This window comes from Clarias gariepinus, chromosome 13 (genome assembly GCF_024256425.1).
Source record: "Clarias gariepinus isolate MV-2021 ecotype Netherlands chromosome 13, CGAR_prim_01v2, whole genome shotgun sequence".
Lineage (NCBI taxonomy): Eukaryota > Metazoa > Chordata > Actinopteri > Siluriformes > Clariidae > Clarias > Clarias gariepinus.
Genome location: NC_071112.1, coordinates 32083218 through 32095234, shown reverse-complemented (window position 1 = coordinate 32095234; position 12017 = coordinate 32083218).

Genomic DNA, 12017 nt, shown 5'->3' with positions numbered 1-12017 from the left:
ATTGCACCAGGTTAATTTAATTCAAGTTTATCTATATAGTTCTTTTAATAATTTGCTTGGTCTCAAAGCAGCTCTAGAGAAAACAGGATGTAGATTTACAGTTAGATCCCTAATGAGCAAGCCAAATGCAAGGCCAAGGGGAAAAAAACTACCTAATAACCATCACTGACCAACTGATTTATTTCTTACATATTCTGTGGGTCATTAAAACTCCTCATAAGTAGGTTAAAGTCATGTAAGGGCAGTGGAGGAATTTAGGTGCGCCAGTGTACAGTATGCATTCAGAAATATCTCCACCTAATATTTCAGCACTACCGGCTTCCATAGCAACCATTTATATTAAGAAGTTAATAATCAGGGATGATGAGCCCTGAGCAGTGGGAGACTTCTGAACGGTGTGGGCAAGTACAAGAGCACTGCAGTGGGGATATTTGCTGGGCAAGAGCAAAAGGAAATAAGATAAATTTGTTTCAGGGATGTGCGTTAAGTCTTCACTTATACGTGATGATACGCAAAGGAAACACTGGCTAATGATTAGACACTGACAAAATTAATAAACAAGTGTATTTTTGATAACGTAGAAAACCGGAGAAAATTATTATTTTTTAAATAGACAATTTCTATAGCATTGGCACTGCAGGAACCATTGGAAAGAAATGACGATCTCTCCAACAAGTGCATCATTACAGCACGCGATAACACTCTGTATGTGAAGCAAATTTAGTTAAAAATCCTGTTCAAGGGGGTTAAATAGAATTAAATAGTTAAATTAAAAAAATAAATAAATCACTGCAGCAACAACTCACCATGTCGCACAAGGAATTACTCCCTCTCTCTTTCAAGGAAATCTGCCTTATGGTTCCTGTAGCGATAACAGAAATAGAACAAGGTGTCCATAGATACTTTTATAAGGCTTGTGCATTCATCATGCAGACATTTACAGATAGTTTCTATCCAATCATTTGCTCTATATTACACACACACACACACACACACACACACACACACACACCAGAGTACTGTACTCAGTGAAAAAGGATGTCGAGTTGCCGTTTTAAATCAAGAGCTTAATTAAAAAGGCAAATCACAAGAGATACAGGAGTGTGTGGAGGTACAGAACGAGCTCTTCAGGCCAATCAATGCACACAAAGGGCGCGTTAACTTCTTCAGAAGTGCACTGAAGGACTGCTCTCTTCACTCCCTTCAGCTAAGTCATTATATTATTATAGTGAAAAAGAATCTGTGTATTATTTGTTCATTTGTTTTTTGACAGACTTGTTTTCTGATTTGTTGTGACTCGTTCTCTGATTTACAGATAACACGCTCTCATACGTATCTCTTTTTGTTTTGTTTTCCGTCTCGGCCAAAACACAGTATTGAGGCTGATTTTATTTTATTTTTTTATGTTATGCATATAATACAGAAAATGCGTGTGGGCCAAAGAAGCTACTTCTAAGGTTTATACCACATGGAAGTGACTAATCTTGTGACCAGGTTCAGCCAGTTTGGAGAGATGATTTTGAATGAGCCACAAAAATGGCAATTTTTTACCGTTATACTGTCTCGCTTCAAATAATAATTGTTTAAAATTACCAATCGTGAAAAATGTGCAAAATTGAGGATTTTTACCAAAAAAAAAAGAATGTAGTGTCTGTAACCATGTCAAATTTACCTTGCAATATCTTGAAAATTGAGCATTTTAAAATAATAAACTTTTTTCGGTTTATGTCTTTTTATGTAAAATCTAAGTTTAATCTGAATGACAACGAAGATAATTGAATTCAAAAAGGTTACAGACACTACATCTAGGTGAGACACTTTTTAGCACCAATACCGTGATTTAGCCGATTGGATACAGCTAGCATGACCCAGGGGCAGAAATTGGAAAATGAACCATTTGCATTCCATCTCAGATCTGGAAACAAGAAACAAAAACAATGGTTTATTTATTTGTTTATGATAAATAAATAAACTCATATGTAGTCATTTATTCAGTCTCTTAATGGGCCAAAAGAATTAGACAAGATTTCTGTTGCACAGCAAATATTGTCTGGGAGCTTCCATTGTTACAAAGGAAAAACTAACGTTAGTTTTTGGTTACGTAAAACAGTTCCTCTTATTAAATTTCGACTCCTCTCCAGGTTTTTACTTTATTTTCCATTGAAACTCTTTCCTCCAGACTGGATAATTTTGTTGTTTGACTCAGTCACCTGTCACGGGTTGGGTTTTCTGATAAAGGGGAAGCAGTTAATGTGTCACACCAGCACGCAATCTGAGACACGCTACAGTGTGGAGCAACACATTCTTCTAATCAGCACTCTTCTAACTTCCACTGTAATCTTCAATGATGTCATGAGAAAACTGTCAAAGAGAAAATTGTTGATACTCATGGGGATCAACGTACCAGTTAGATAGATAGATAGATAGATAGTTTTATCCTCCACCATTTTTCACCCCCCTCCCTTAAAAAACAATTCAGATGTCCACCCGGGTGTCTGTCAGATCTCTCAGAAACACTAATAATCATTACTGTTTAAGATGGTTGATATCAGTTGAACCTACATTTATGTGAACGATTGGATTACTTGTAACTAAGCAACAAGGGGGGTTTTCTAGGTCCTGAGACAGTGTGTAAATAGATTAAATTATCTGCATGCGTATTCACGCTCAGGCTCGCTTTACACAGCTCAGGATCCTACTGTGACTTGCAAATTTACATTTTACATTATTTAGTAAATACACAAGTAAGATAGCACTGTAAAATAGAAATCTAATATTACTGTCATTTGTTTAAAAGGACACACATTACACGCTTACATTTATTAAACTGCAGAAATAATTTGCATTAAAAAACGGAATGAATTCACACACTTATGCTGTACAGGGTCACGGGAGGCACAGGAGGCAGGGTAGACCCTGGACAGGGTGCCAATATATCACAGGGCACAATTTCCAAATTGCATGGGGTGTGTGTGCACGCGGACACACACACCCCATGCAATTTGGAAACACCATGTGGCCTAATCTGCACACGCAGACATGAGGCAGGAATCGAACCTCCAACCCTGGAGCCGCGAGGCCACACTGATAACTACTGAGCCACTTTTTTTTAGCATGGCGCCAGTTTTATTAGTATGACAGGAAATAATAAATGTGTTTCAGTACTGGTGGCATAAAATCGATTATATCCCTCAAACCGTGCTCTCAGTGGTGAAAGAATTGTTATGATTTTTAAAAAGACTCTTTGAAATGTCGAAAATTACATTTCCCAGCATTAAATATCAAACAATTTGAAAAAAAATACCATTTGCGTTTGTGAAAGATGACATCCACACAGGATATACGTATAAACCATTTATTAATCATTTCATATATGAAGAGCAGCGGAACTACATCTTACTACACACTTCACTATTCTGCAAAGGGCAAAACAGCAACAATTCTGATTCACCGCATGACATCCTGACCACAGTATGAATCATTTTGTTGCACCGTGTGAATTAAATGGTCTGTCTGTGAAATCAAAACAATACAACAGTACAGACTGATCTAGCTAAACGGTTGCGTCTGGTGAGACCAACTGTAACACAAACTGCTGTCAACAGTTCACCAGTTGTCCTTCCATGGATCACTACTGGTGAGTTTTAATCACATCACACCAGCAACGCTCCAACAACACCTGTGGTTTGAAGTTGCTCAAGATGTCGTCGAGCCATTACAATTCGGCCCTGGTCAACTTCGTTCACATCCCTACGTTTGCCAATTTATCCCACTTTAAACACGTCATATTAGGATTTTTTTTCTTAATTCTTCTCAAATAATAATGCATGAATGACTCCAAATATATAAAAAAAAAAAAAGAGGAACAGAAACAGACAGTTAGGGAAATCTGCAGAGGACAGTGAAGCAAATAAATCAACAACATAAATTAACATAAAAAAGTCAGACTAAAGAAAAAGTTTATCATTATTATTACTAATATCATTATTATAATTATTCTGACAGACTGAAGAGGACATTATATGGTCCCTTAACTTTGGAAAAGTCATGAATTGTTGGAGTAGAAAAAAAAGTCCTACAGAAGGAGCTACCTCCTTGTCCTGTTTCCCATCAAAGACACTTAGAAAAAAATTAGTACATCATTAGTTTTTGAATGCATACCATTTGTGTATAATAAAGGAAAATGAGACAGGGCTAAAGAACGCACTGCTGGTGCTGGGGTTAGGGTTATGTATGTGTGAACATCTGGAACAGACATCTGGAACAGCCTCGTTAATCTATTTCAGCAGCAGCTCTTAAAACACTATAAATCCTTGTGTATCGGTTATGGATGGAGCTTGGGGTCAACAACTGCTTTTGTGTGAACTTTATGTTATAAAATTTGTACACAAGTGAATGTCATGCTTCTCAACCAAATTATCTGCTTTTTTTTATCATAAAAATTACACAACAAAGCTTGTTTTAAGACTACGCTAATACTGTTTAATCTGATTTGACAATAAAGGCTCTCTGAGTCAAAGATAAGAAAACCATATACACGATTATTGGTTTTAGGTTGTGTGTGTCTTTATTTTGTTTAAAGAATAATACAATCTTCTGTGATTAGCCTAAGCAGCAAGAAAGATTAAAGGCATAAATCAGACGCCACTCCTTCAAGTGTGTAATGACCTTATACTAATAAGCTTCATTGTGTTCTTAATGACTTTACTTATAGATTATATGAGAAATTTAAAAGGAATGAGAGATACAGATAAGTGAATAAAATGTAGAATTTCAATTTGAGGTCCAGGATCTCATTCCATGCAAGATTTAAGGACTTGTCTGTTACATTTAGTGGATTTGCATTAGGAAGCATATTAAACCTGATCTAGACATTTCAAAAAAGGATACCAAAATGCCAAAGGTGTTTAATCCATTTAACCATCACGCTGTGTTTCCTTTGTTATGTTGCGTATGATTCTGAGCACACAGCCATAAGTGACCAAGAACTAAGATTGCAAAACTGCCCGTGCTCGCGGGTTAGGAGCGATGACATTACTGTCCCTCGCTATCAACTGGAGTAACACTGATGGCTCTCTGTAAGCTCCTGTATATGGGAGACGGAAGAAGAGCTTTCCTCAGAGTGCATTATGCTGTCCTGTGATGCAGTGAGCAGCAGATTGAAAGGATGTGGTTGGCTAGTTTCACATGTTCAAGGTAGCACGTGTTTTCCATACCTCTCACCGATGGTTGGGTAGGAAGTGACAGGCATTGCACTGCATGAAACCTATAAAAGGAAAAAAATTATATCCCTGGTAGATAATTCTAAATCAGAAATCACCCAAATCACCATGTACACTGCCTGGTCAAAAACAAAAACAAACACTCTATTATATAATTTGATTTACCTCCTTTAGCTTTGATCATGCCGTAAATAGCATTACAACATGCTTCAAAGATTGCAGGTAAAAAAGGACCTGATGAGTCCAGACTGATCCTATGGGCGTGTCAGGGTGAGAAGGGAAGCACATGAAGCGATGCTCCCATCATGCATAGTGTCCACTGTACAAGCCTCTGGAGACAGTGTTATGATCTGGGGTTGATCAGTTACTCAGGTCTAGACTCGTCTAGTAACGTTATGGGGTGACGACCCGAACGTACGGAATCACCAGGTTATCACATCTATGGAGGTTTTCTTCCCTGATGACACAAAAATGAAAGAACGGTTTGGGAACACGAGGAATCATTTTCACACATGAATCAGCCACCACAGTGTGTGTAATCAAGGGGACTGAGTAAAGTCTCAGCGTGTGTGACTATCAGACGGCTCTCACAAATACCAATCAGAGACGATGAAGCCATGAACAGACCATATCCCTATCTTTTTGAACTTTGTGCTATCTAATACTCGTATAGGAAGGTTCTATCAACCCTCCTTCACATTAATGAGCTCCCAGACACACCACGAGTGGTTAGTGTTGCTGTGATTGACAAAAGGAGAGTCAGAACTTCATTCCTCACACCCAGCCAAGTTTGCCCTGTTGAGTCCGGGATTGTTTTCATTTTCATTTTTGTGGCCTGGAACTTGCGAGATCCGCATTATGGAGAGTCTTTTCTATTTCACCACTTAAAAGTAATTTTAGATGTTTTGTTAGTTTGTTTGTTTTTAGCCATAGACATAAGAGATAACATACGAATTCACAAGCAAGGCGGACTTACTGACTGACTAACCTCCAAGACCCACTGTGTGCAGAAAAGTAGCAGTAATCAAAGTACATCGATTATTTTTGCTTCTTTCACTCTGACTGCCTTTGACAATTATCAGAAGAGTTTGTGTGGAAACGCTGTCAATATTTTTTCTTTAAAGCAGTGCAAAATAGTTTCTTACATGACTTACACCAAAGCATTGAATTTACTTCTTGGCTAACTGCCATGAAATTTACCAATTTAGTCAAAAGACCCAAACAGAACGGCAGACCATGTCTCGGATTTATTTGTATAATACGTTTGTAATTTTACGCTTGCAAAAGTTAGACAGTTGGATTCAGTGTTCTTTTTATTTTTGAACTACACAATTATAAAACACAACGGCTGCAGCAAGAATATATCCAACTGTTCTTTGTCCTCCATCATGTTATAAGCTACAGGATAATCTGTAGAGCTTTTGGATTTAACCAACCAGTCATGCGTCCCTGTAGCTCAAATGCAAATGTTGTATTTTGGCACGTGACCCATGATAATTCTACAATACTCGTGTTCTTGTTTATTTTATATATATATTAAATAGAAGGATATTGTCTTAACTTAATTGCTCATGTATATGAAAGGCTAAAAGATGATGAATATTTATATTGATCACAGTTTACAATCTAAAATGTAAAAGTATCAGTTACAATATATTTTATGATTCCCTTTTTTTCATGCAATAAACAAACAGCCCTATTGACTCTATAATTATGTCTATGGGAATTCGAAATTGTAAGACATTTCCAATTATGTAAAATACTGAGAATTATTGACATTTTTTTCAACAAGTCAAGAAAAGTCAAAAATATTTAAGCCTAAGGCATATAATTTTAACATATCTTACTAAAGTAGTTCATAAAGACTTGTGTTGAGAAAGCTAAGAATAAACTAATTAGAAATTGCATTACTTTTAACAGAGAAAAACATATGATCCAATATGTTTGAACATATAAATCCCATGTTTGGACTTTTACTCATTTCAGCAAATTATTTTCCTCAGGTACACCAGTTGCTTTTAAAAATGTGGCAAAACATAACAGTGAATGAGCACAACATACTATAATGTGTTTCACAAAGTTTTTGTGTCATGAGAAAGACTTCACGATAGTGTGCAATTTCTGATTTTATGGCAACAAACTACTTAAAACTTAAACTAAGGAGTGAAACTAAGAAGAATGAAACACTTAAGGACATATGAGCCCATTGTCAGTAAACATTTTTTCCCTGGTCAGGGTCACGGTGTATCTGGTGTCCATCTCGAGAATACGTATTGTATTTGATGTCGGTCTCTTCCAAATCACCATGCACACATTCATACAACATACTGTACATATTCACAACTTGCAGCAGTTTGAATTTGAATTAAAAACTATGAATGACATCATATAATAATTTATAGCCACATAGAATATTTTGTAACATCCGGGAGACAAGTTCATTTGATCACTTACTTTATAGCAGCCATAATAGTCGTGTCATTTTCCTATTTTTTCCCCTATCTCTTTAGGTTGTTGAGTTTGTTTTTTTTAGGTGGGAGAAACCCAACAAGGAAGACAAACATTTTGCACAGAGTCTAGGACTGAGTTGGATAAGGAATGAAATCTACTGAATGAAGCATGCTTATAAAGGAGAACAATCCACTTTTGCTTGATGTGGAAGATTTTTCACATCGTCCAGCTGTGGATTATCTTTAGGAGCATTGCCTTATCTGTTGAGTTTTATTAAACAAATCATTATAAATGCATTTTTGTACAAAGACTAAGCAACTATCCTAAGTTTCGGTTTTTTTTTTTTTTTTTTTAGAGAAGCTAGCCATGCAAATGATCCAGGACACATTATTAATATAGTAAAAGTTTCCACATAAAGTTGTGAATATATGTCTTTTTAAAAAAAAAAAAAGAAAAGAAAAAAACGCACCGTTGTCATGGAGACGCGTTCCTCCAGCTGTGTACACTACGGACACATTTTATATACGGTTGCATTTGCACGAGTTAAAAAAAAAAAAATTCAGAACATATGAGCAGAATTTAATCACATGAGGGTTAGACCCAGTTCAGGGGAGAGACAGCTCCTACCACAGACTGCTGCTGGTCTCCTGATGTCTCCACAGAGCTGAAGCGCACTGAAGGCTGGATTCAGGGTTTAATCCCGAACAAGATGCCTGGATCCGACTTCAGAACGCGGCAGATTCGAGACACACAACATGCAGAAACAAACTAAAATCATGACCAGCTTCAGAATAAAGGCGCACGAGCGCGCGCATCGGCGGTCCGCCGCGTCTCTGATCCGGTGTCTCACTAACAGACCCCCCCCCCATACCCCCTCCCCCCCCACCCCTCTCACTCCCCTCTCATACCCTCGGCAGGGAGCCTAATTTACTGACAATTTTCTTATGTCAAATGTCAGCCCCCCCCCCCCCCCCCCCGCCTCCTTATCCCCATCATCAATGAACACACAGGGTACCTGATCTAAAACCCAGTGACACAGACCTCATTTCAGCTGTAGATAAAAATAAAAAAATCCAGACTGGAACATCTGTATTAATAAAAGAAAGGTTTTGTCTGTGCATTGGGTCAGAACTCGGTCTTTCAATGAGATCTTTACGTTTCATACACTGGAGGACCAGAAACCAGTCTCAGAAAAATTTCTGTCTGTCTGTCTGTCTGTATGTCCGTATGTCTGTCCAGTAAGATTTTGTTGCAGCATCATGCAAAACTGTCTGGACAGAATGTAATTAATCCTCTGCAGTCCTGAGATCTCTGCCTGAAGTTTAACCTGCACCATAAGTGAAATCTAAATGTGAAGTAAAAGTGATGGTATGAACAGTTATGGGTCGGATTTAATAATCTCCTTTAAACAGGGAGTGTATTTGTCTGAGCACCAAAGAAGGACAACTTAGTGTAAACAAGGCGTAAGATACTCAACCTTACAGAATGGGATTTCTTTGTATTAATAAGTTAGACAGAGAGTTCTGCTGTACAGAGAGACACACAGACATGGACGTGGGCTTCAACCTCAAATAATAATAATAATAATAATAATAATAATAATAAAAATAACTAATAGTATACTACTATAAATAATAGTAACTACTGTAGGTTATTTCTTAATTAGTCCACAGGCAGAGTTTGGTTAAACAATGTCCCAGGAGCGTTCCATGTATATCCATTCAATACAAGCTTTGATATACCTACAAATATCAAGACAGTAGCAAGTGTAACAAGCATTAACAACTCCAGGATCACCAGTTCAATACTAAACTGGTTTTGGAATTTTGGTTCCCTCTGGGTCCTAGGTTGTCCACTAAATTTCCAAGGATAAGCTGAATTCACCAAAACCCTGACCAGGGGAAAGTAGTTACTAAAAATACATGAATTACTTTTTGTGTGCACTTTACCAGAATACACGCCTTAATTTATTTTAAAAAATGTAAGAATTATTTAGACATGAATATGCTTTCATAAACACTTTGACCTGTATATATATATATACAGGGGTTCTTGGTCACCTCCCTCCACCAGTCACTCACTTTAGGAGGAAAAGTCCTGGTGGTTCCAAACTGTTGATGGAGGCCACTGTGCTCATCTGGACCTTCAATACTGCAGAATTTTTTCTCTTTCTCACTCTCTCTCTCTCTAAGTCTCTTAGTTTCATGTCTTTAAATATTTCCTCTTTATAAAAAATTATTGAACTAACCTCTTTCTAAATAAATAGCACAAACAATAATTTCAAAATTAGTTTCTTATAAAACCTGTTTAATTGAACAGAGTAAAAGCAAGGCTCTGCTGCAAGACCATTAGAATGAGAAATTAAAAAAGAAAACACTTTAGACTGGGATATAGAAATAACAGAAAATTAAATAAAAGTTAAGAACTATGCACTGAAATTGTAACTGTCATAGTGCTAACTACAATAACAATGGATCGTTATTTATTATTGTTATTAATTATGGCTCAACATGGCAGGTTAAAAAGTAAGTGTCTGTATTCAGAGTTGAGTTCAGTGCATGTAGTGAGGAACTGATATTGAAAGTGTGCACATCAATATTCTGAAGACCGGCATTCAGAATTCATCGGAATTCGACAGTTGCACAGGAGGTGTGTTAGTAAGGGGGTGTGTGTTAGTAAGGGGGTGGGGTTTGGTGTTTGCTAAAAACAAAGGTTGCCTCAGTTATGCACAATCCTGACCTTGGACATAATTCAATTTATCTTGAGGAATATCAAATTAAATGGAAGACAGTATTAAGTCCAGCATCGCTGTCTGTTTGATGAAACCACAATATTTTGTGCTGAAATGTATGTTTTGGATTAAAAAAACACAGTTTAGAATAACATCTAAAACCATAATGTTTGATAGATTAATGAACTATATCATTATAAAATTATGCTTAAACAGCCCTAATTGACCTCTTTACATGTCTCACTTCTACATAGGAAAAAGTAATTACACAAAATTGATGCACTTGCTCTGAACACAATTCACATTACATGCTACACAACCCTGCCCCAGGTGCTACCAAGCACATGTTAGCTTCATGTTTTTTTTTTCCGTTTTTTTTTCCCCTAAAGCTCACAATGACTTTCATTCCTGTTTAGCAATTCCCATTTCTTTTGCTCCAAAATAAGTATGAGAAACAAATGGAGTGACTAAATCACGCTCTGATAGAGTGTTGAGAATTGTCCCCACTTATTTGTCCCTCCTTTGCCCCTTGACATAGAAATATAACTTCAGATAGAGAGAGGTTAAAACAAGTATAGATCAAGGCAGTGAAAAGATTAGGATTGGGGTATGGTGGAGACACGGAGAGACCTTGAGGCTTGAGCACAATGCGGATGTCTCTAAGCAACATGCGCACTACGCTGAACTCTATCTGTACAATCTTGAAAAGCACTGGTGGCTACACGGGCAATTAGATTTAGACAGGCTGATTGTCTCTGCAGTCAGGGACGAAGATGAACCAAAAACGAGAGACGATTCATAAACAGCAGTGCTTTTCTTTTTCCTATTTGTGAACTCGTATTTCCTAATTAGTTCTGTGTCTCCTGACAGGATGGAGATTGTGGCACAGCGATAAGCAAAATCAGTGACAGAACAATAAACTAACATAAAACCAGAGACTCTCTATATAAGGTCACATTACTACCAATAATACAAGTGATAGAAATATTATAAAAACAAATAGTACATTAAGTTATGCAATAAAATTCAGAGTAACCCTTAGAGAAGTGGTAACCCTTAGAGGGTTTTCTTCTCTTTCTTAAACCTCAGGTTTCACATCTTTGTTTAAATACAAAGCAGTAATCTTCCTGCGTCATCCACATCCTACAACTTAATAAAACAATATTGAGTGCTACAGTAAATCTGAACGAACTAAAACATTATAAAACACCTTCTTACTCATTCACTCTCTCTAGCATTTATCATGTAAATATTCCCTGGAGGTCTGGAGTGTATCCCAGGGGGGTACGAGGAGGGGTACACTCTGGACAGGCTTTCACTCCATCGCAGCACACATGAGCACACACACACACACACACACACACACACACACACACACACACACACACACACACACACACACTCTGTGGAATTTGGAAATGCCAATTAAAACCCCTGGCAAAAGTGCATGGAATCACCACTGTTGGAAAATGTTCATTCAGTTGTTCAATTGTGTAGAAAAAAAATCACAGACATGCCACAAAACTATTTTCATTTAACATTCAACCTTCTGGCTTAAAAAAATTATATATAAAAAAAAAGGAAAGGAAATTGTAGTCAATTGAAACTGTTTT